Raw genomic sequence first — 27092 nt, 5'->3', positions numbered from 1 at the left:
TCTATACAGATATTTTTGTTCATACTATCAAAAGAACTGAGAGATCTCAAGAAAGCTCAGGGTACCTAAATTCTCTAGTAACAAATAGTAAGAATGCTCCTAATCCCAGTTTACAATACAAAAATGCAGGCAAACAAAAGTCATAGAAAATCCCGCAACATTTTATCTCAATTTTTCCTCAAGGTTACAAAAGAAGGGTGTGCCAGAATTTTGTTTTCTTTCCACATCTTTTAGTATGGGCAAGGGGTTCTTGTCTGTTTAGAGTCTGTCTAGATTTCCTTGGATGTCTACATTTTGGTACTAAGTTCCTTTCAATTTTAGATTGTCTACTTTCAGTCTCCCCCCCGCCCACCCCCGTTTTCCCCACAGGAGTTGTTGCATCTTGGTATTTGTTTTCCTCCTCTTTGATGTCTGTAACAAAGATGGTGTCACTTACATAGTTAGTGCCTGGGAGACATTCTGGTGCCTAGTTCATTTTGTGTTGAAACACCCAGAGGAATTCATATCTGGCAGTACCTGCAGGTAGTTGGGGCAAAATCTGTTATTTGGTCATGTAGCTGGTCTGGCACAATACCCCAGGATTTATTCTAGACATCTCAAATAATGGAAATTTTTTAACTTAAATGGCGTACTAAGACTAGAATATTATCACTAGCAATAAATTGTGATGTCTTTTCAATAATTAATTAAATAATTTGAGGTTAAATCAGATCTTCAAATACATGAAAATTTTCTCAGGATAGTTGACTGCTCATCTAATATGTGCTACTTTCACTTAATAAAATTATGCCGTGCACCTACAGGTTTGTCATTTTGTTTTCAGAAGCTGTATCAAACCTAATGATAGTCTGACTTTCACTATAGTGAAAGTTAGTGACTATAGGCAACACCTAACATGTTTGTTTATAATTTACGCTTGCTTTTGCATGGGCAATTACAGGTGCCCATGTTTTGAAATAGATCCTTATGTTTTATACTGGATCTGTGACAACTGTCTTCCCTGTCCTTCCACACTGAAGATGCAATTTGCAATGAAGTTACAAAATCACCTTCACCTGGTGGTGTTTGAGGCTGAATCTGAGAACTGAAATGCTTCTACGAACCTCAAGAGATGGAAGTTTCACTTTCAGTACATTACCAAGGCAATTGAAGACAACAGGGTCTTCAGCACATCTTCAGAGCATTGTGCTGATGTTCTCAGAAGAGTGTTGTATTTAAACAGATGGAATGGGTGCATCATGTATTAGTTTTGTATTACATTATTCCATTTCAGGTGTATTAGATTATTTCCTATTCAGGTGTTTATGAATACGTTTAGTGAAGTGCATGATTGAAAATGCATGGAAATCATAATAGACAGTGAATTAGAAATGACAAGGAGTAATGTCAGCGGAACATCATACTGTTGACTGATATCAAATTAATCAAATACATTAAGACTTAATTTTAGCAGATCTAGCATTACCTATCCCCCCAAAATCTATACATGTAGTTTACCTTCTAAAGTGACTTTATGGCATTTGTGGTCAAAGTAAAACAAAGCTCTCATTCTTTGTCAGGCTTAAAATTGAACAAAATTCAGAAGGCAGTTTAAAGTTATTATTAATATCTCATTTATAAACAGATTAATTATTCAAATATCTTTATTTAGAAATACATCTTACTATTATTTGAGTAGTTCCTATAAGGATAATAATTATCGTAATGCTTTTATTCTAGTTTGTGTTATTAATATGATATCATACCAAGTTTTATTATCAAATTATTCTCTATTTATCTTGATCTTTTGCCCTAAACCCACATTTTTAATGGCAGTGTTTTCAAATGAACTTCAATTTCAGTCAGTTTTAAGGAAAAAAATGTAAGACTATCCATAAGTTTACAAGCACAGTATTAGCAATATATTGGCTGATTGGCAATTGAAGAATTCAAGATAACCTGGGAAAGCAAGAATTCAATTAAATCTGAACAAATTTCTTATTTATGTAGACATCCAAAGTCATAGAACTAAGTACATGCATAAGCATCTGGAAAATGGAAGCTTCTATCAAAATTGATTTATTGTGAGGAGAAATAAAGTAGGAATAAAGATGGGAAGGAAAAAAGTACTGAAATGTACTCTTAAAAACTGTAGTTGCTTTTCAGGAACAAGTGTAGAGTGTGAGACAGTGAAAGCAGGGAGGGTGTTTTCAGTGAGAGTGAAGGAGTGTGTATGTGTGTGGCTAAGTGGATATCTTACTTGGCAGTAGTTTACCCTGTCTTTTGCAAATCGTTTTAATTTAGAAAGATAACATTTTCCCAAGACTATTAAATTTAGAATGGAATAGTAGGGACAGCTGGCTTCAGGATAATTGGTAAATTTGAACTCTGACAGACCAGGCTGACAGCAATGAGAATATCTGTTGCTTTAACCCTTTAATCCCATAAAACAAGTGTCTCAGTCCTTAGAATCCTAAGTTAATACAGCTTCCATACCTTTTCCCAGCTTTCTCTCATAGGTTCTTACAGCATAATCTTACTCTTCTCTTAATCTTCTTTCCTTCTGAGAGATGCCTACTGCTCTTTTTCCAGATAAAATCTACACAACTAAATTAAGTTTACCTCCATTCACTACTTCTACTCACTTGGTAAGCAAGCACCCCACATGCTGAAGTATTCTGGATCTTTTGACTGGTCTCCTCTCTTCCCTTCTGAGCTGGCTCTGAGAGATGGGCATCCTTTCCTGCTTCCTGCAGGGAGGGTCAGCATTAGTAGAACCTGGAATTAGTTGTCACTTGGGTCTGGAAGGATTTCAGATTATATTTATTTTATCCTTTCTGATAACTAATAATCTATTAGTCTTAAATCCAAGAAACAAGTAAATCATGAAAGTATGGTGCATTACAGGAATAACTTCCAACAGCTACTACAGGCAAAATTGAGGTGTTCTAATTTTCCTTTGGTGTGACTCCATAGATAATTTTTTTAAATAGATATTTTACCACAAACTGTATATTTGTTATTTTTGTTTGACTGTTATTAATTAAACTAGCTGTCCTTAAAAACATGACCCATTTGCAGCATCTTCTGCAAGATATTAGCCTACGTTCAGAGATTCCATGTAGGCTTTCTCATAAAGACTAGTCATAGTTACTGAGAGAAAATCCTTGCTCTCCTTTATGGTTGAAATGTTCAGTTGCAAAGCCAGTGTCAACTGATTTATTATTTTTATGATTGTTTCTGTATTTTACCTAGAATTACCCAAAGATAAAATATAGAGCCATTCATTAGTTAAGGGACTGGAGGCTAGGATATTTCTTTCCCAGGTGAATGCTCTGATCTCCCTTTTTAAGGAATTGCCACCATCACTGAACACCTTGGAAAAAAAGAAAGTCAGCTTTTCTCAGTTCTTTGGGAAGAAGAGATAGCTGCTTAAATTCGTGAAAGGCCCTCTGAACTATGAGTCTTAAATGGAGAATGTTTTTCTTTAGTCTTGAGATGCCTCATCCTTGAAACATGAGGAGTTTACAGAAACACACGTTTTCAGTGTTTCTTCTTGACTAGTTTTAAGGAACTGCACACTGAGTGTTCTCATTTTAGATGATTCTCTGCTGAAGTGTTAGCTGAGGTGCCTAATTCTGGCAATGCAATGTATGTGTGGGTAACAGAGATATTTAACTCAGGGTTCATCCAGGGAAGACAGATATCTAAAATCTATGTATTATCTACCTCATATATGCTGTCCTTTTCGTAATTCTAGGCCTTAAGAAGTAGCAAAACTGCACTTTAAAATGAATGAAAAATAATTTCAGGTCATGGGAACCTGAATACAAAGTGCAAAGCGTAGAAGCCTTTCAGCTTCAGCCAGATAATATTCGCTTACAATTTGGTATGCCCTTCTTTTTAGAAGAAATCTGGGAAAATATAAGGGTTTTGCAATAGTGAATTGAAGGATGGTATCTAGGCTTCAGTCTATCAATAAGGAAGTGTCCTGGTTCCAGCGGGGACAGGTTTAATTCTTCCCAGGAGAGGTATTCCACGCCGTGTGAGCCATGCCCACCCTGAGCTGCTGGGGGAGGGGGCAGGAAGTCGCCGCTTGGAGCGGGCTGGGGCATCCCGGGCCCGGGTCCGGTCAATGAGCGGTGGTTCCGTAATTGTGTTTGTATATTCCTCTGTCCGTGTTATTGTTCTTGTTTTCTTGTTCCCTTTGCTGTTCTGTTAAACTGCCTTTGTCTCAACCCGAGAGTTTTGCCTTTTTCTTCCGATTCTTCCCATATTGGGAAGGTCCGAGCGAGCGGCACGTGGTTCTTTGTTGCCATCTGAGGCTAAATCACGGCAGGAAGTAAGACCAGGATTTGAAAGCAACTCATCATAGTCATGGACTTCTATTAAACCATCTATGGAATAAAGAATGTAAAATGATGATTCCTTTCTTGAATCATCTTCAGTTTTTTTAATATCTTCACCCCCATTAGTGTATCTGTATTTTCTTCAGGAGACCATGTCCACGAACGTAAAGGACAAGAGGGTGAATGAAGGAATCAGCATGGATTTACCAAGACTAAATTGTACTTGGCTAACCTGACTGCCATCTGTGATAAGAACATGAGTCAACAGTGTGCCATCAGAGCAGAGAAGGTTAAAAGTATACATGGCCAGCAAGTTGAGGGAAGTATGTATTCACCTCTATTCAGAGAGGTGTACAGTTCTGGACTCCACAATAGAAGACACAGGCAAACTGGAGCAAATCCAGCAGAGAGACACCAAGATCATTAGGAGGCTGGAGCACTGACATACAAGAAGTTGAAAGAGCTGTTTGTTCAGTTTGAAGAAAAGAAGGCTAAACAGGATCTGATCAAGGTGTTCTCAATGACTTCATATGGTGCTGAGAAGAGCCAGGCTCTCTCAGGTGTGCACAGCAAAGGGAAGAGGGGGACAGATACAAACTGCAACAAGGAAAATTATGATTAGATAGTAGGGATAAAAATCACAGTGAAGGTAATCAAGCACTTGAAAAGATTGGCAGAAGCAGCAGTGAAATCTCCATTATTGAAAATACTTAGAAATTGACTGTACAGTTTCCTGAGCAAATTAACCTAACCTCAAAATTATCTCCAACTTTGAAGTTTTCCCATCTTGTAGAAAGTGGTTGAATCATATGATTCCAAAGGTCCATTTCGTATATTCTATGAGTCTTCACAGTTATATTCTGTGCATGTTATTTCTGAAATGTTAATTCCAAAATGTTATTTCCAAATGACCATACCATCTTTTCTGACAATAATATCCACAGCTGCCAAGTTCTTTTGGTGCTCATGCTCAGGCATAGGATTTATCGTGATCAGTCATTTCCACAACTTGCTACTGTTAGTCAGATTCTTAAGCAGTGAAACTCTTGGACAAGAGTGCTATTCTCCTCCTTACCTATCTTTTTTATAGTCTTTTTTTCTCATCCACTAATTTAAGACACTTTAAGGAACTTTCCCCACCTGTTACTTTCTTCATTGAGAGTTGATAGAGACGATTTCCTGTCCCCTTTGTTTTCTGCTGCAAAGCCTGTCATTGTTAAAGGTGGCATTGTCCACAAATAATTTCACAGTAGAGCAGTTCTGGTACCTAGAAGTTCTTTCAGCCTCTGAAAATTAGAGAGTTATCTTTTAGTGGGGCTGAGCTGCTGTTCTCCCAGTCAACCCATTAGCTACATTGTCACAGACACTCTAGAAAGATTAAATTCTTCAAATTGGCTTGCTATCCAGACCACAAATATTTAGATTTTCAGGAGAAAATAAATAAGCATATTTGCAGGTTTGCTTGGATATTGTCACGTACTGTGGTCTCACTTTTGGTACAAGTCACGTGACTAGCTTTTGACCAGTCTCATAATTCTTATCCCAGTGATTAATGGGAGGACTTTATGGCAGCACTGAATGCAATTCAGTGTATATCTCCCACGTTTCTCTCTAGGACAGCCAAAAGCAGCCAAGATGTTATTAATTCATCATGTATCCTAGCTCAAAGTTTCATAGAAAGTGAATGTGGAATGGGATGTGCACCTGCCTCGTGTCAGAAGGGAAAAAACCTCCACGGTTTCAAATAATTGAGCATATTTACTCCATCTTTATAATATGAGAGTTATTTTTGATCTAATCTGCTTACTGGTGTCTAGTTTTATTTTTTAGATGAAGTTCAGTATAGTTGAAGCTGAGAAGCTGAATTCTCTATATTTGAAGAACAAAGATTACAGATGCATTTTCTATTATGTGTACTTTTATACATGACATCAAGAGGTGGACCTCTTATTAAAAAAAATAATGAAGTACACCTTCATGTAAAATTTATTTATGGAATCACAGAACAGTTGATGTTGGAAGGCTCCTCTGGAGATCATCTGCAGAGGTCAGCTAGAACAGGTTGCCCAAGACCATGTCCAGTGAGATTTTGAGTATCTCCAGGGATGGAGACTCCACAGCTTCTTGGGGCTTCCCACTCTAGTGTTCAATCACCCTTACAGTAAAAAAAAGTTTTCCTATTTTCAGCTGGAATTTCATGTGTTGAAGTTTGTACGTATTGTCTCTTGTCCTGCCACTTGGCTCCATTGAGAAGAGTCTGGCTTTGTCTTCTTTACACCTTTCCATCAGATACTTATTGATAAGACCTCCCAAAGCTTTCCCCAGCCTAAACAGCCCCAGCACTCTCATCGTCTACTCTTATGAAAGATACTCCAGTCCCTTAGTTTTGGAAGTCAAACAAATTATTTTTTTTATCTCAGTAACAATTGGGAAGCAACTATGCTAATGTTTTGGACTTAAATTTGTAAAATCTTTTTATTTCATTTCTTTTGTCCTGAAAAGATGGCTTTATTTCAGGAAACTTCATCCCTTCACATAAAAAGAATTATCAGGAAAAAAAAAATCACCATTTTATTTATGAATTACGTAACTATAATTTACCTTCATTTTATGTTTTCACCTTAACTACAAGAAAAAAGAAATAACAACAGAACCAATAAAAATAGAACCAAATGCTGTTGGAAACACTGATACACTGAAACAGAATTACTGTTCTTGTATTGCCTGAATTATTGACAAAGCAGCTTCGCTTATTCAACTTCAAAATATTTTATGCATAATTTATGTTTGATAGGATAGTACCAAATGTTGTAGTAAAAAATATTTTTTTTTAATGTAGTAAAAAATAATTGCTGTCTTTATGATGCTGAAATATTGATGATGATTTGTATAGCTTATTCATTCAAAGCTTAGGTTGAGTTCAGTGTAGTAAGATTTTAAATGGCACCTTTATAAGGGTAACATCGACATACTGTCTTTTAGAGAATATGAAAGTTTTTTCCTCAGATATGTTACAAATATGAGTTCTGCTTGATGTAGCTCAATACCTAAGCATGGAAATTATTTCCAGAGAAGGGAAATTACCTTGGGAAGACGTGAATAATCATACTATATGCATATATTTCTTATTTACAAAACCCTCCACAGTATGTAGCATTTAGAAGATTATTTTATCCTGTGTTTGTAGATATCTGTCTTTGCTTATAGCAATAACTATATTTAAAATTATTTCAATTTAAAATAAGGTTATGTTATACAGTGTGCCACGAGATATGTAGTTTCTAACTGTGGATTGTATATATATGGATTATTGTTCTTCTTTTCTTTTATATTTAATTTGAAATCCAAAGGCTTAGTGTTTAAATTCAGAACTATATACTTTTCTTTTAATTCACAGTGAACCACATCACGAGTAAGTGTAAACAAAGAGTAACAAAAGAATATGTCTTTTATATACTACAATTAACTTTAGTTATTATTATTTGTAATTGTATGGTTGACCAGTACTCTGTGTAACTGAGTAGGACCTGTGAAATTTTTTTCTCTTCTTTCCCTTCTTTTCTTTTGAATCATTATTCTTCTCTTACTAGCATCCTTTTTCTTTCTCTTTTCTCCTTACACAGACAACACCCAATCCAATCTATGAGGGCTTGACTTCTATTCCATTGTCTCATCCAATAACCACTTGAAAATATTATTCTTCCTAAATTCTGCTCCATGCTTGACTTCTGCACGCATAAGACCATGCAGCTGAAATCAGAACTCTTTCACTAGCAGTGTGTGTAATTCATTACATCGACTACGTACAACTGTAAAGAAGGTGTTGCAGCCAGCTAACAAAGTCTTCATGTTCTTCTAATGCTTGTAATTATAGGATTGAACTAGTAGGAGCTCAGTTCAAAACATTTGAATTTCCGATTTCTTTCTTCCTTTTTCTTGTGTTGTATTTAGTTTATTTGTAATACACAGTATTAATTGCATTTAGTTTTTTACAGGTGTTTTAGTTTGTACCATTATGTATGGCTTCAAGTCATCAGAAGAGAATGAAAAACTGTAAATGCTTCAGCCCTTTCTCTCTGCTAGATCCCTTTCATTGGAACCAAATAGTGACACCGCTTTTGTGAACTCTTCACAGCCTGGGAATAAGAAATCAGGAGTCTTTAGGAACATATTTCCAATATGCATGGTGGTCAGAGCAGTGATCTCATCTTCTTTTATCAGGTATTCTGAGTTGTTGAAGCACGTAGAGGATACTGGAGAAAAGCAGTAAGAATCCTGGACTTACCGTAGTCATTCTTAATGCCAAGCTTAATGGTGTTGTCACAGCACTCATCTGTGTGTAAAAAAAAGAGGTACAAGTACTTCCAGTTTCAAGTTATTGATGCCAGAAATGTTAACATTGGGTTTTTTTTCAGGGAATTATAATATTAAATGAACGATCCTGTAGATTATATGAATGATAATATGCCTTATTAATTACAAAGCTCACAACCTAAACAGTATCAGTGGAAGGAAAATGCCATATCAAGGAGAGCTTATCTCTGTAATGTTGCTCCTTAGTGTGTAGGGTCAGGGTTCTGTCTCACCTTTCCAGGAAAATGCTGTTCTGTGCTATAAACTTTGCTGGCACTTTGGCTCCATGAGGAAGCTCACTGCAGAATTAGGATTCCCTTGAGATTCTGTGCACAGCCAAGCTGCCAACAATGTTTGAAGCATAAAATACTGCTATATGTCAAACATTCTAAGAGACTGTCATACCTTGTCCATACCATGTCATACCATGTCCACAGACATTACAAACTTGATTTTTGGTTGCTCATGGCCCTGAAAAGCACTTTAAGACTATTTAGACCATAATTTCATGTGCAAGATTTAAATTTTCCGTAGCGGTGGCATGTCCTGTTCAGTGTCTCTAAAAGGATGCTCTTTTATTCCAAATTCCTGCCCGTGTCTCTTCCCTTCCCTAGAGATACCACTAAGCCTTGCAGCAAAGACTCCCTGGTATTCATGGTAGACTCATGTCTATACAAATATCCTGTTCAAAGTATATGCCAAATCAAAAGATACAGGAGCATGCACGTGGCACTGCCACAATGCAATGCATAAACAAGGAGATACAAAATTCTTTCTCCTGTATTGGGAGCTGGTTAATCTTTCAGATTGAAGGACAGGGAACTACTGGAAAGAGTCCAGCAGAGGGCTACAAAGATGATCAAGGGACTGGAGCACCTCTCTGATGAGGAAAGGCTGAGAGACCTGAATCTGTTTAGCCTGGAGAAGAGAAGACTGAGAGGGGATCGTATCAATGCTTATAAATATCTAAAAGGCAGCTGTCAAGAGGATGGGGTCAGGCTCTTCTCAGTGGTGCCTGATGGCAGGACAAGGGGCTCTGGACACAAGCTGGAACACAGGAAGTTCCATCTCAACATGAGGAAAAACTTTTTTACTTTGAGGGTGCCAGAGCACTGGGACAGGCTGCCCAGAGAGGTTGTGGAGTCTCCTTCCCTGGAGATATTCAAAACCTGCCTGGATGTGTTCCTGTGCAACCTGCTCTCGGTGAACCTGCTTTGGCAGGGGGTTGGACTAGATGATCTCTGAAGGTCCCTTCCAACCCCTACCATTCTGTGATTGGTATATCCAGTGTAATATTTGCCTTATGAATTCCGAGAAGCTTTGTCAGACAACTTGACCTATTTTAGGCTTGTGAACTGTGAGTGCGTGATTTAGGACAATACTCTAAAATTTAATCTTATGACCTGAACCTTCCAGAAGCTGATCTTTTTGTCTCAGAGTTCAATAGAAAGTGTACCCTGCCCTGCTTCAACTGTAGTCAGGCCTTGGAATCTCTGTTATTGATTCCTTCTCTGATTTAATTTCTTGATGTATACTTTCCTTTCATTTCCATTTCTTCCAGGGATTCTCAGAGACAGTATGACAGGCTGGCACTATGGAAGTGCCTAGTTCCAGGACCTCCTTCATCATGGGTGTGGATATCCAACTCTCACTTTCATCCTTGACCTGTTCTCACAAGACACAGACTTGTTCTCCCTTCTGGAGAGACCGATGAATTAATTACAGGAAATACTATCTCTGATAAGTAGGCCAACTTTCCAATGTTTAACTAGGTCCTTTTCACCTAAGAAGGCTTCTTTCTCCTTGATTTGTGATGACTGGGAAATTAGGAGTGATAAATCTGTCAGTTTAGTAAAGACTTTTGCTGTCATTAATTTCAACTCATTTTCTGCTGGTGGGAGTAATATTTTTTTCCCACCCAGTAACTTCTGGCTTCCTCCCATACAATTTGGATGGGAATTTTTTTCCAAGAGCTCCTGTTCCTCTATGGAACCTAAATTTGGCTGTTTTTCATGTGAGAATTTTTCAGGTCTATGCCTACCTTATATTTTCTGAACCATTTTCTAAAGACTGTTGGGGTTTTTTTTCTGTAAGTATTATTTCTCCTAAGAAGTTGAGGATATTCATGATATTCATGCCGCTGTAGCCATTAACAATCTTTTCTTGGAATAAGGTCACTCCAAGTCCATGGTAGATTCCTTTCTTAGCTTGATACCAGAATGAGACTGCTAGACTACCTTGCAGGTAAACTGCAATTATGGATGCATCAATGGCATTTCCATCAATGAGTGTGCATGTGAAGAAGGAGAAAAGAAGTAAAGAAGTTGACTTACTGGCAGCAGTATATTGTTTGGAATATTCACATATGTAACTTTCCTTCCCTTTATACTCTATCCTGGAGTCAGGCAAAGGGCTAAAAAAGGAGATGGGGGTCAGTTTACTACTCCTCCCTTCTATGCCCACTGCTGGGAGGATCAAAGGCATAAAGCAGAAGTGTGACTGTGGAGAGACGTTCATCAGATGTATCTGGACCCAAACTCAGATAGTATATCTCTTGTATCCTCTAAGCTGAGAAGTGCTGTTGTTGGGGAACAGCCTTCTGCCAAACCTATGACAGGAATGTGAGGCCACATCTAACTTTAACATGCCAGGGAACATTTATGGGTACTGGAACGTGCCATCTGGCATTCTCCCAGGGAATGAGCTACCAGGCACAGCTGAAGAATTAGTACGGGCCTGATAGACAGTCTGGATGCAGCTATCCCGTTTAGAAGGTTTGAGTAGTAGTGTAGGTGAAGAGCATTCTATGCCAGCATGACCTCAATGCCAGAAAATAGTTCCAAACATGTTTGATTTACTATTGCTGATGCAGCCTGAGTTCCTAGATGGTTCCGACTGGAAGTGACAAGGGAACTGACATGACATCTGGAGTCTGGCATAATGGAGAGTCCTGACCTGCATACAACCCATGACATAACTTCTGGGAGCTAAGCAGAGCCAGATAGTTTTAATGATCCAGACTATACTTCGAGATTGATATCTCAACAGTATATAAAAACTCTAGATCCCAGATTGCCCACTGCTGTTTTGTAAAGCAAAATGTACAACAAGGACTAAAACAATTGTACCTCTGTTTCATGGAAGACAAATACATTGTACGTTTCCAAGTATATTTCCATTGTATGGAAAATATCTTATGGATTTTAGATTTTTCAGAGTGATTGGGGGATATACGAAAGCCTATCAGAAAAATGTTTGCGAATGTAAAGAGACAATCCAATATCAGTTTACCTTTAGGTGAAGAATTTTGTAACCATGGTGGCTAAAAAACTGAAGTTGTAAAATCCATTTTGCCATTTAAAAAAGCCTCCAAAGACATTCTGAAATGATTTCATGCCCTGGATTTGTTACTAAATTTTTGTCTCCTATGTGGCAGAACTCTATGATCAACCAGGTTAAAATTTGTATTTCACTGTAATGAGAATCTATTCCTTCATTGGCTATTGAACTGTTAAAGTTTTCTGTTTTATAAAAAGGTCAAAAGTTTTGTTTCTGTTTTTGTTTGCTGTAGAATAGGTATGGTTTTAAAATTTCTACAACCATAAACTGCAACCTAGTATTCTGTTTCTCTGCCCAGGGAGAAATTAACCTTTCAGCTTTGTTTGATTACTCTTCTATTGAAAATGTTTACAGGTTGTCTTTGCATTCAGACTACTCTGAACTGGCATGATCAAAGTCTGTATGGAATTATTTTGATCATGGCTGGCAATTCTTTATGCTAGTAATGCACCCCCAATTAGTTCAGTGCCTCAGTTACCAATATTAAAGGAGTACTGCTTGGGTACAATCTTTTTTTGGATCATAAGTGCGTTATCAGTGCAGGTATTTCATATAAATCCAGGATGAGCCTTTTAAGACAACAATTTCCTTCAGATCAGTTTGCACTCTTTTCAGGTGGCTTCTTGAAAATCCAGAAGAGACGGATATTCTCGTGACTAGGTGGTTTTTAAACATTTACGTTTTACTACCCTCCCCCTCCTTCTCCCCCCCAGACTCTGGGAAGGAAAAGCTATGTCAGACACACCTATATGAGGTTTTTTGCCTGGGTACTGGGACCAAGGGAGACCAGCCACACAAACCAGCAACTAGTCAAGCCTTACATGAGCAGAGCAATTTAAGGAATGAATCACTTTTTCTGCAGTTCTTGCTGTGTGCTGGATATCCAGCTACTCAGGAAATCTTACCAAAGTAAGTCTTGGTTTAACTTAATACTTTCCTGGGTGAAGCCTCAGATGCTTTTTAAATTTAATTAAATTAGAAGTATATACATATATATATATGTGTGTTTTCTCATATGATTCCAAATATTACAAGTATTTTTATGTCAGGCTTCGGCACTTGGAGGAAAACATCCATCTTGTTACTACTCGAAATCAGATTGTGCACCCTCTAGTGAAATGATTATTTCTTCATTTAACAGAATAATTATACTGTCAAGATTGAACCTCCAATCAAGTCTACTTGTTGAAAGTGCCCTTAAAATGAGATGTAGAAAAAGCTCTTTCTTTCTGAGATTAAAGATAACTGAAATTTGAAGTAAATGCAGTATAAGGTAAATTCAATAGGGGTCTGTTTTTCACAGACTGTTTCACCCATTGTTTTGGGTCTGGATTCTTTTAACAGTTGCTACCAAGTAGCTTCCAGAGAACCTAGCCCATATGTATGTCATAGGCCTTCCATCTCCATCATTCTCTAAAAATCTACACCTTTCTAGAGATTTCACAAGCAAGGATCTTTTCCTTTCTGCAAATGATCTAACTTTAATGACCTTTAATGTAAACCAATAAAATAACTAAGGTTTATACATATAATAAAGGAAAACAAGATGGAATCTGCCATCTCACAAGAGCATTTCAAAACCTTTTTTGGTGTATCACTTCCTTTTTATGTTGTAGGCCAGTCTATCCTTACATGTTCCGTTTAGTTTAGTATCTAAGATATTCAGTCAGGGATTGTTCTTTTATTTCTGTATTATATAAAGAGCTAGGAACGCTATTTGCATTAAACATAGGTGAACAAATCATAGTAATTGTTTCATGAGCCCTGCATGTACCATGGTGCTAATAGTAGATTACAGGGAGAGAAAGTTGGCACGAATCATTTTGCATGATGTCTTCTCCAATGTTTCTATGTTTTCTATGGTATTGGGAGGAATATTTGCACCCAATTTTGCATATCTCTTACCAAAGAGGAAGTTCAGAATGAATATTGTATCATTCCTTTAATGGCTAAGTCTTATACTTTACATAAAGGTATCTGCCAAAACATATTTTGTGGAGTATCCTATCAGCTCTGTTCTAAAGATCAGAAAGATGACAAGATTATTCAGTTAACATTCTTGAAATATTTTTCCCCAAATTTAGCATTTTAATTTTAAGATTGCTGAAAAGTTCATGATCCATGGGGCTGCAATTGAACAGAGCACTTGCAATACTTAAGAGTAGATGGCAGCTTCATTTTCTAGAAAACATGCCCCAGTAGAACTATTTGAGGTACAAAGAATGTTTAATTTCTCTTTTAGCATTTCATTGTTTTTGTAGAATTAAGAAACACAGTGTTCACTTTAGATACATCTAGACATAAGTGGGGTTTTTTGTTCTTCGTAAGCTGTTCAAAGCATTGAACATCAGCCAGATCTTCCCTTATAGTAGAAGTTCCTGTCATTTAAACCTCTTAGTCTTGGATTTCATTTCTACAATTGATAAGGCTTTTAAATAGAATAGAAACAATAACTCCTAATGGATTTAAATAGGGAATTCTAACATAAATAGACTGCAGATTTAGTGAATATTTTTACTGTAATTACATTTTGCCTTCTAAGCTATGTGTCGTAAATGATTTTGTTCAATAAAAGGCATCATGTTGGATGAGTTTATTTTTTCTGAGTGATCCAAGTGATTACTAATACACCTTATCAAATATTTTGTTGGTGATGTGATGGATATGACCTTTGTATTTCGGTAATGGCATTAATGAAATCTTAAGTGATGATATTCTTGTTACATACCCAAAAGCTTTGGAAGACCTTTGTAATATGTAAAGCTGTGAAACTTTAGCCTCTCTACTTAAAGTATGTTATTTGTCTTTGGGAAAGTAATTTTGTGCTGGTGAAGTAATTCCAGTCATGATCATAGTAATGCTTTGGATGCTCCTGAGGTAATTCTGACCTCTGTTGGCAAAGCGCAGCAAATGAAGTGCGTGCTCAGTAGCACACTTCTGCTTTGATATTATTTATTTCAGGCATGACATGTTGCTGAAAGGACAAATTAAGGCATTAATTCTATGTTTTTATTGTTGGACAGCTTTTTTTTGTCCTACCATTCTGATTACCTTGAGCATAGGATAGAGGATTTATGCTCAAACTGTCCTTAGTTAATAACATTTCCTGGTTTAGTAGTTTTTTGTATTGGAGAACACAGTTTCATCCAATATTTTCCTTATCAAATTTTTCTATACTATGCCAACAACATTTAAACATGTCACATTATAATAGCTTTATGTGTTAAAGACTGGATGTTGCAAATATTCCATTTTAGGTTATGCAGTATGTCTGATATGGCCACCATTCTATAATGTAATGTTTAAGCCTCTGAGAAAACGTGCTCAGTGGATTGGTTTTGCTCAGTTTTACTTATTGCAATAGCTAATTTCCCACCAATCAACTTTCTTACTTATTTGTGCTAATCCATTGAAAAGAAGTAAAGAAAAGAAATACTGATATAATCTAAAGAGGTACTATTTTTTTTTCAGTGCTGTTACTATCATTTCCATCATATATTTGTCATATCTATCTCTAAATTTCAAATGTTTTTCCTAGGTTATGCTCTTGTTGACAATGTTAATATAATGCTATTGGAAAGAATGAGTGTTAGCACTTCGATGGATCTGATACTCGATGCTAGTGTTCTAGCAGAGACATTAAGTGCAAGTGTTTTGAAACTATGTTACTCCAGAGAGCAGACTCAAATTAGTTCTATATTTTATGTTATGGATAAGAAGGGTCTATAGTACTATTTTGAATTCATTTTTTATCAAAGTTCCTTTCAATTATCTTATATCTTGCAAAAATGTACTGTTGCAAGATTGTGATATTCTCTGCCCTGCTCATTGTCTGCTTAGGACTATGGAGTCTGAGTAATTGAGGAAGTATTCTACCAGAAAGCACTAATGATGTCTATGTGTTGTCTGTATGTTATAGGTCATTGATAGACTCCAAGAGGCTTAATATCTCAGGATTCATATTTTGGAAGTTAGTTGCTGGAGCTGCACTTTTTCACTGTTCTGAATTTAGGTTAAGTTTATGGTAGGTTGTCCAAAAGGGTTGGATATTGTTGGATGTTGCTGCTGTTATGAGATGAAGATATGGAAGTTTTGGATTACGAATATGGGAAATCAATATGGATAGCTGATATAATACCATGTGGGTGTAAACACGAGATGTGAGACTCTTACATCTGTTACGATCTCATGTCAAATTAGCTAGTGATTGATTTCATTGATGCAGGGATTGAGACTAGGTTGATTTCTGAACCTCCTTTGCAAATCTCAGCATAAACTGATAAAGAGGTGTGGGATGGCCCTCAAGAACCAAGAGGAAATGGAATCACGTATTTTTTCTGATGTCTGTTTTGTTGGTGTCTGATAGAATTACTCTACATTTGAGGAAACCCAGATTAGGAAGAACAAGGTATTAAAGCCAGCTGAATTGCAAACTCTATAGATGGCAAGTTCTGTTCTGTGTGTCCTAGAGCTATAATAGAGAGTCTCATCTCAGGTTGGTTTCTAGGATGAACAATCTTTAATGAGGTCATAGTTCTAACAGCATCCATATTTCAAAAATTTGTGGTATATATGTTACTCTTCCCAGTGCTGCTTCTGCTGCCAGAGCTTCAGGTATTTCTATTCCAATTAAACAAGTGTCAGTAAGGGTTCCAGGATGCACAATTAATCATTTAGAAGTTTTAAATTCTCCTTTTATAATAAATATTGACTTTTTCTCTCCATTATAAAAATGTGTTTAAAACTGCAAACATGATGAATTTGTGATGGATGGGAATACTGTGTTGGATCTCCAAAAATATAATGTGGAAAAAACCTCTATAACTTTTCTTACTAAATTAAAATTTTTTACTAAATTTTCTTACTGAATTAAGAAAAAGAATGGCTAAGGGAATATGTCTCCTAGCAAAATATGTCATCATATCTGGATTCCTGAGAGAAAGAGAAATAGGACTTTGCTTCAGTTTGCTTCTGAGATGAGAAATATTAGTGTTTTCTTGGATTTTAGTGTCATCTAATTTTTACAAAAGAAGAGGTCGGAGTGGTCTATTTGAGAATGTGTTCCATTCTTCCAAACAAAATACTGATGATATATACTGTAGTTCAGTGCTCATAGGTATATTCATGTAAGTGTATCTTAGAATCATGAGGTATGCAAAGGCTTTCAAAACCCTTCAGAAGACCCACTTTCATTGCTGTGCTTACAGAAAAATAATGATTGTTTATATAATTTCACTAAATAGCAGTTGTCTGTGAAGAGTTGAAAGAACCCAGCATTTATTTATAAGGGGAGTTGAATATGTGTATATACATGTGTATATACATATGTATGTATGCATGTATTATATATATACTGAAAAAAGATATAGTCAAGTATATCTGATTGTTTTTCTTTCTCTGTTGTATGGCCTAATTTTATCTAACACAGTGGATCCCTGTTCCTGGTTGATCTTGATTGATCTATAGATCTTATGCAAAGCCTGTATGTTTGATTCATAACAAATGTGTAGAAGCCATCTACTTCATGTTTGTAGGGAGCTCACGTATCCACATGTATCCACACTCATGATACATAGGGTGTGGAGTTGCCCTCCACAGAAACAGTTAATCTGATGCACTGATCTTCAGTGTTAGCCATATGGCATCCCTTCAGATTGCTCAGATCACATAAGATCATACCTGGAGATATCATTTACAGCAGTTTTAAAACATGGTTCACATTGCTTAAACATGAATGATTTTACTTATTAAAAATACTGTCTGCTGATCTGGTTTGGGGCTGAGTATTTTCATAATTTAGTTAGTAGCTATTTGCACAGTGTTCTTGTGCAGGATGATGCCAAATAAGAGTTAACATTTTTTCCTCTCAGGATGACTGGATTCTCAAGGACAGAACTCTGGAGTGGATCCAAGGATCTGTCTGACTCATCATTGACAAGCTGGAGTTACTAAGGCTCTCTATGAACTAAGCAAAACCTCAGTTTGTCCCTGTAGACAACTGGAATACAGAGGAACCCTGCTGTCATAACTGATGAAAGCTTTCTCTCTTTTAGCCATTCCAGGCAAATTGGTCTTGACTGTAAGGATAAGGCAAAGCTAACCAGTATTAGTCAGGAACATGCTGCTTTCTGAATATAGCCACAGTATTATGCAGTATACCCAGCTAGTGTACTTCCAGATGAATAGTCCATAAAGAATGACGAGGCCAAGCTGGTTAGATAAAGGTCAAATGCAAAGTGACCTTATATAGATGACCTTCTTTTAATAAAGCATGACTAATTTATTGCATATTCCTTTGTGTGACATCATCAAGAAGTCAAAGTATTTCTCCTTTACACTCTTATGTTACCTAATTTTTATAACATTTGAACTGCTCAGGTTTAAATTTAAATTTAAAATTTAAATTTTGTTCAGGTTTAGTTTATTTAGTTTTTACCCTGCTTATTACTTAACTGGAGAGACTGAGTGCTCCTCAACACCTTCTTCTAGGTAGATCTTTCCCAAACTGAACGTATCTAAATTTGCATGTACTTACACATGCACAGACTGTCTGATCTGCACTCCTAGAGCACACCTCCCAGTGGCCTAAGTCTGCCATACAAGACCACTTATTTCTCTAGTATTTTTAATGCAGATATTCAAAATAGGCTAAAAAGCCAAAATACTTTTTGTGGCTTCTGCAGAAGCCTACTGCTCATCTTTTGGTCTGCAAAATTTAACTTTCAGCCTGGTCTCATGTGACAGCCAGCTCCTCGTGTGATGCAACCTCAGAGACATGCAGACATACAACTGGCTTCCAGGCTACTTCTCCTACTTGCTGCCTAGTCCAGCCTGATCTTCACGAGCAATCACACACTGTCTCACATACTCACACTCCCTACAGTTGTAGGCTCCATGGACACAAAGGCTCTCTGACCCATGATCCCACTCCAGTTTCTGGTACCCAGACCCTCGTTTGCTCCAGTTTCAGGAAACACAAATACATGGGCTCACTAACCTATCGTCTGACCCAGTTGCTGGCAGTTGGACCCTCACATACACACATGGACACAGAATAGAGTCCTCACCCAAGGAAACAGAAATGGAATGTAATAAGATTGAGTGCAGGACATGGCCAGACAATGGTACTGTCGAGTGAGCTATATACATGTGCTTGGCCCTTTTTGTCTCCCCGTCCCTCTCACACTTGTTCCTCCACAAATCACCTAAATCCACCCCTTCCCCTGCCTTTGGTTCCTCCACTAAACATCCCATAAGAACCCTTGCTCAATCCCATGTGTCCCATACACCTAGACAGTAACACCTCTCAGTCTGAAATGTGCTCCATCATTGCCTCATCTTGATGAGTGTCACCCCTGGACAATGCAGTAGAGGCTTTCGCAGGACAGCCCTGGGAGGGGCCCCAATGGGGTGCCCTTCCTCTCAGTCCATAATTTGGGTTCCTGCCTGCCATTGTGCTGCTGTGCTCTGCTGGATTTGTAGAGATGGGCCTTTAATACACCTCTTCTGTCATGAGCTTGTGAGCAGCCGGGGCAGGGTGTTACTCAATTCTCCTGCTTCGTGCTGTCTCTTTCTGCTCCTTTGTGGATGTACACAGAAGCTATTTGTCATATAACCTAACACTCACATGTATGAAATTTTGTATAGTTTCTATCTATCTCAGTACTGTTTTAGCCTGTTCTTTGGGTACTTCACAATCACGTGTCCTCATATACAGGTTCCGTAATTTCTTGCCTCAGAAGTTTCTTTAGAGTTGCTTCTTAAGTCCTAACTCTACAAAAATATGGTTTTATAAGACCTTTTCTATTTCTTCCAATTGCAATTCTTCTGTTGCCCTACTTTTATTCAAAGGATAAGGCCTCATTGACTCTGTGAGGGGCCACATTGACTCTGTGAGACTCATCATGGCTGAGGGTATTCTGGATATCCAAGAGTTGTGTGTCTCTGTGTCTAGGATTCTGCCTCTCCTTAGACACACACTGAAATTCTGTCATTTACAATCAGCCTTTTCTTAGTTCTTTCCACTGGAGACGGTGTGGATGGCGGATTGGATTAATGACTATACTAGCCTCGTACTTCTCCAATCAGAAATATAGTTAGTAAAGCAAGAATGGTAATGGGCAAGTATACTAGGTTATGTATTTGGCATTAAGGTTATTTGTATGCTCTTAAATGCTGCCACCCTACTCCGGATTTTAGTCTGGGCAGATGTAGTCTGTTCAATCTGTCAGTGTTCATTTAGCAGTGATATTTCACAAAACTTGAAAAACAGTAATTACAGGTAAGAGACTGTTTTTTGGGTCTTACATTGTTTGACATGATGCCTTTGTTCTATATGCTTTTTTAAATTACCCTTTTCACTTCCATGCTTGTATTATCACTTTAAGTGCTGATCCTGCTGTTTGTATATTTGGAAAAAGATCTTTTTCTAACCAACTTATTGTAGCTTTTCATAGAGAAAAGAAGCATGATCCATAGAAGATAAACATAACAGTAGTGCTAAATTCATAATGTTGTTAGATTATGAATTTTTTCTCTTTTTGTACTGCTTGATATCCATCTTTCTTTATATTACAATTACTTCACATACCGTTCCTTAGACAGGTTTTTAAAAGCAAAACCAAATTCTGAATTCAATCACAACAACTATAGCAGGAATGCTGTGTGAAGTTGAGCATTATTAGGTAGCTATTGATGCTCATGCCTTAGATAGGCTAGATGGGAGTGAATGACTCTTCTAATTTGTCTTCACATTTCTGTTCTCAGTTAACATTCAAAAGGGGTTATATGTATACTGGAGGCTTCTACAACAGCTGGGAGGAAGAAACCCTTCTCTGCCTTTCAGAGAGACATAGAATCACAGATAGACACCTTGGAAGCATCCCAGTAATATTTCTGTGAATGTCTACTATATCTCCCTAATGAAGAATCAAATGGCTCTCTAGATGCTCCTTTCTTCGCTTATCCCAACTTGTTCTTCGAGTTTCCAAGTTGAAGTGCATAATTCCTTGATAGGAAGGGAATGAAGATATCTGAGCCGAATCTTTGTATCATACACATATGCTGCAGGGGATAATTTCCCTTACCTCTGGAAATCTTCACTGCCAAAGAAGGGTGGAGGCTAGATCTACCTTTAATTATTGTCTGCACTCCATTCCAATAATAATTTCATGTTCCGTGATAAATCTTAGACTTATGGAATAAAGGCCACACCTGTAGATCTCGTACAGGTAACAATCTCGTAAAACCCTGGCCTTTTGCTGAAATAAGACTTGTTGGATTAACTTGATCATACGCCTGTAAAGAGGAAGAACAATCTATGGTTATCATCTTCTCTCTTTTAATCACAGGCAATGCATACTTGCAATGAAAATCCATTCATTCATGAAATCCAGCTATTAGGAGACTTCAAGGTAACAGTTCCTACATATATGGACTCACAGCTTCTCAACGAGATGATAGATAAAATTTTGCATAAGCTCTTGAAGGAGGAAGTAGTTTATTGTACATAACTGTACCTCATTATCAGACCACTGTGAAGGATTGAGACCTACTTGTATAGGAGCCACTCTAAGTATAGTAATAAGTAAATATTGTATAATATATAACCAAACTCATAATATTTGCTATATTCAATATTTCATATTAAATAAAAATCACTTGCCAATTGAACAGAATCAGTATGGAAATAAAATCACAATTCAGTGAAGTTTCCCAGTTTTCCAGACTTACGCTGTTTATGGCTAAGACTGTAGACAAATCAAGGTTAAAGAAAACAAGCAGAATAAGCTGGTTTAGAACCTGAACTTGAATAACATACTTAATCACATGAATTGGTTGACTACAAATTTTGTTGTATTATTTATACTGAGACAACTAAACAGCAGGAATCAAAACAAGAACATTCCACACATTCAGAAATGAAATGGTTTTGAGTCACATTTCACACTGATACAACAAAAGCACTTAAATAAACAATTGGAATTATATATACAATCAGCTTTTAAAATACAGTTACTTTTCATTGAATGGATAATCCCTCTGCCCTACTCCTTTTTAATTAAAAAAATATTCTTAATTATTATGATTATTTTTCATTTTGAGTTTTTAATTCTCAGTTGCCACACGCAACAGCCATTTTAATACTGAAAACATCTAAGATAGCCTTACTCAAGACATCATCTATTTTTGTGACTTTAAGACTTATAGCTGCACTTGCTCTAGAAGAATCCTAAAATGCATTTTTTTAATGTTTTTCCATGTATAAATTTTGGGTACCTTGTTATTTATTGATTATTTATTGTGCTTTAAAATGTGGCTTTCTAAAAGGCTTTCTAAAAATTTTTACCACTGTCATTAAAGGCAAATATTTGAAATTACTTTCCTTGAAGTAATTTGAAAACGTATCTCAAATTCAGCAAAGTAATGTAAGTAATAGGTAAAACCATAGATGAAAAAAACCATAAATTCTTTTTACAGGATATGTTATGCAACACTAGATTCCATCACAAAGGAACCTGTAGAAAGAAAAAATATCACATTTACTGAAATGAAACACTTCTATATTTGATAAGTAATGTTATTAATTTATACATGTTAGAGCAACATGGTTGTCAATTTGATTTATTTGTGCATAAAATAGAGAACAGGAGCTATTTTGCTGCTGTTCACAATAACTAACATTATTTTGTGTCTGAATAACTGATGATACATATTATTCTGTAAAAGTTTGCGTTTTCAAAAATGCTCTGTAAAATTGTCCATCTATTTTGTATAAGCTCAATTTACATCACTGAAAATGTGTATGAATGTAGGGAGAGCACTAATGAATACAGGAACCTGGCTGGCTATGTGCTCTAATAACTTTATGCAATGTGTTGCTGTCAGATTAGCAATAATAAACATGGAAATTTTGGAAGATTTTGGCTCAGAACAACACAAATTCCTGTAATACATATTTATTCTATGGAACACAGGAACGATAAGGAAACTAGATTTATCTGAGCTGCTTGGTGTTTGCCACCAATATCAATGGGAACAGGATGCAGATTAGGATTTCCCACTATTAAAACTGACCTGCAAGACAAGATTCACTGCTTCTATAGTTGTGAGGAGCCAAGGGGTCTCTAGCAAGAGCTTCCAAAGATATTGAACACCTGGGAAAGAAGGTGGGGAGAAGAGTGGGAGGGGTGAGGACTAGGCATATGCTAAGCCTCTCTCAGCCCTCAACAGGGTTTAGACCCTAAAATACACAGGCATGAAGACCACGCTCTGTCCGTCTCTTCTGGAGCAACTGACTCCATCCAGACAGTGTCACCCTCTTCCTTGCTGCTTCATTTCAGAGAAGAGATAAATTCCAAAGCGAGTTACCAGTCAGTTGTCAGATAAGGTTTAAGTGAAACCAATGGGCAGACAGACATTGGTGCCATCAGGCAGATTTCTACGGCTTTTAAAGCCTCTTATCATTGTTTTACCACAATATTTTCCTTTCCCTGTGGAAAACTACCATATAAAGAGCATAAGTATTAGAGCATGGATAATTTAATAATAATGAAATAATAATATAATAATAATGAAATAATGAACTAATATAATGAAAATATATGTACAGAGGGGAAATGCAATGGGAACATTTGAAGTTGTGGTGGACATTCTGTGTCTGTATGCATGGTCCTTGTACTGTCGACAGGGAGTGTGCCTGTGTGATGAAGATTGGCTGAATTAACTTCTAATTTCCTTGCTGTAGTGTTCATATATGTGTAACAACAGCCACTTCACCATTATTTTTTTGCATATAGCAAAAAGCATAGCAAAATAACAAATCCGTCAACTAACCGTCTTTTTCTTTAGACTGTCATTTTCATATCACTTTTGAAATGCTACTCTTTATATGTAATTATCTTCAGCTCATAAAAAAGAAAAAATGTTAATTTTCTTACCAAGTAAAGTGTATTTCCAATTAATATTTGACACGAGTTCAAAAGGTCAATATCCTTTGTCCACAATGAGAGCAAACTGTAATAAGAAGGTCTTTCTGCTTTTGGCAGTAGTGTAAGTAACACAACAAACTTCAGTTTCTTTGTGCCTCACTTTGGTGAGTTATAATGGAAAAAACTAATTGATGATCATGTTTTAATTCAGAGTTTTAATTCATCATTGAGTGAAAACTGATTTTTTGCGCAAAAAGTAGATTCAATTACTTTCTTAAAATTAATTAAGTGATAGATTTTCCTAATTTATTGATGTACATAGGAAAAAAAAATATCCTAACTTACTAATGTATGTAAAATTAAGAAGCTTGATTATTGACTGCATTGAAGAATTAGGAGAAACATGTTTTTGAGAACATTCAATATTAACAGTAATCTAAAGAGCTGCTGATCTTGTGTCAAAATCTTTTCTGGAGGTTGAATGGTAATGTTTTTTGTTCCAAATTCTCCTTAGTGTTGTTTTCATAGTAACTATTGAAGTATTTTAATACACAGATAAATCAGTATGCTTGATAATTGCTTATATATTGTATGTGTTTATGATGCTAAAGAAAGGCTCTCCAGGCTTTTTCTTTTTCTCCACCCCACTCTTCTATGAAATTAGATGCTTTTTTACAGTGCTAACACACCACTATACTTTTACCTTTGTGTATTCTGATTACAAGCGAAGAGCTTTAGATGAACTGCTCACCACAGCTGGGAGTTTTAGGATGTAAGAATATCTATTTGCAGACTGTCCAGTTTGAATTTGGTTATCCGTTATTAAAGCATAAATATACAGTGCATATACTGAACCTGCATTCATTTTGTAGAAAATAATGTTGCAATACTGTAGCAACGCAAGACCTTTTAGGAGCGGATTTCTGCACTGGCCCAAGGGAAAAGAGACGCCCGCAGCCAAGTCTTGCTCATGTCTCCTGTGTTCTTTAGTTTGATAACCAAATTCTGATTTTGAGCATGTCTTTCTGTACTGTTTGGGAGCTGACAGTGATTAGTCTGTCCATCCTGTTTCATCTCTCTGAGTCATCAATTGCTCTGCTTTGTTTCCCAACCTGAAGCTTCACATAGGTGCATTTATATCCTCATTAATAAAGTTTCAGTTTAAAAAAAAAATAATAAGTCAGTATAGTTTCAGTTGAAAAATATTTCCTAAGACCAGAGTCAGGAAGTCAACTATGCATTAAAGAGTGTTTGGATTAAAGGAGCAAATTAGGGGAGGAAACAACTAGTGTTTTTTGCGGGGGGAGGTTGGGTTTGTTGGTTTTTGTTTTGTTTCGTTTTGTTTTTTTAAAGGCCTAATGCATCATGAATAATGTATGAACTCATGAATCCCTCGCAATTTGAAAAAACAACCAACAGGCAAATCCTATCAACTGTAAACCAAAGCAAGCAAGCAAGCAAAACCTAGTATATTGATATTCTGGTCATTTATGGTTTTATTTTAATATTTAAAATATTACTTTCTGTACCACTTCCATTTTTCTGCTTAATTTTTCTGTAAGCTGGTAAAAATCAAAAGAAGAAAGTGGATTCAAATAAATAAGAAATTAACTAATAAAGTAAAGTATTATGCAAAAGTATAAAAGAGTTTATAGAATAATGATAGATAAGGACTTCTTTCCTTCCAATAGAAAAGGACAGCCTGTCTTTGCCACATAAATAACATCTGTTTATTATGGAAGAGCTGTCGTTCATGAAGTTAAAATAATTCCTTTTAATTGGAAAGATCAGAGTGACTTTCATAGCTGGAAGTTGCCTTCTGTAGAAAATAACATCTGTAGACTTCTGAGTAGATCAAAAAAAACCTAAACTTCATTTTTTGCTTCTTTGCACCCAAGAAAATTTTTTGGTCCTGTTCTTCCAAGAACTTAAATTGCAGCGAGAGGTGAGGTACCCAGCACTATGTGGAATTACGCTCACTGCAGAACACAATGTGTCACCAAAATAATTCTGTATGCATGCAGTATTACTTATGGGAAAACAACTGTTTAAATTTATGAGCTAATTAATCATTCAAACACACACAATGAACAAGAGACCAGTCTGCAACACCAGTATTCCATTGGTAATAAAAACAGATTCAGTAGTAAAGAATTCTTAAAAAGCATATGTTAAGCATAACTTGTCATTTTATTGATGTAGAACATGAAAAATGTCAGTATGAAAAACTCTTTTTACTATTAGCTTCAGATTATTTTCTTGAAACTGCAGCACTTGATTCTAAGGTATGAAGAGAAGAGAAAATATTGCTTGCCCATGACTGTTCAACACTGTATGAGAAGCTGAAGAAAACAGACTGTAATTCAGGACTAGAAGCTGTAATACTAATGATTGGAAACTGTGTTACAGAATAAAAGAATAGGTAGAAAATTGCTTCCACAAAGGATACAGTCAGCTTCAAATGTAGTCAGTTAGCAAAAAGCCTGGAGGTACTCAATATGCATCTGGTATCCAATTTCCAGGCTTTGGTGCTTTGGTTTGTTTTGTGTGGGTTTTTTTTTATTATTTTGGTTTGTTTGTTTGTTTGTTTTTATTAGAGTACCAGTCACATTTTTCTACTTTGAAAAAAAAATCTCCTTTACTCTTTTGTGAGCACTCCATAATAGATCGTAAAACTGGTTACACGGGACATATAATGAAGTTGACTAAAATAAGTGCTGGAAAATACAGAAAGATAACAACAAAAAAAGGGAAATATAATTTATTAAACTCTTGTTTTTATATATATGTAATTTATTTAAAAATATAATTGGTTAGAATGGAAGCTAAAATATCAGGCCAAGTAAAAAGAATAAATTAACCATGTCTTTAAAGGATATTATTTAATTTCACTAATGTTACATTTGTATGAATCTAGACTAACTGACCTAGAGTCAATGAATATATACTTGTGAAAAAAGTGATGCAAAATCAGATTGTAGCCTCAGCGTAATTACCACAATCATACTGGAAGAACAGATCTAATTGAAATGACAGAGTAGTTATTAGTCTTTGAGACTGCCCTACATAAAGTTCATGACTGCTATAAAGATGAATGTTAAAATTATTTTTATGAATAAATTATATTGATATCAACATGACG

The 27092-nt window shown here is 36.3% G+C and overlaps 1 protein-coding gene across 4 annotated transcripts in view; it reads left to right on the top strand.

The window, feature by feature from the left end:
• ANKS1B (ankyrin repeat and sterile alpha motif domain containing 1B) overlaps nucleotides 1–27092 on the top strand; it is a 448856-nt gene that overhangs the window by 26421 nt on the left and 395343 nt on the right. The window lies entirely within an intron of this gene.

This window comes from Larus michahellis, chromosome 1, assembly GCF_964199755.1.
Source record: "Larus michahellis chromosome 1, bLarMic1.1, whole genome shotgun sequence".
NCBI classification, from domain to species: Eukaryota; Metazoa; Chordata; class Aves; order Charadriiformes; family Laridae; genus Larus; species Larus michahellis.
The sequence above is the reverse complement of the archived record's forward strand: the minus strand, read 5'-3'. Positions and strand labels throughout refer to the sequence as shown.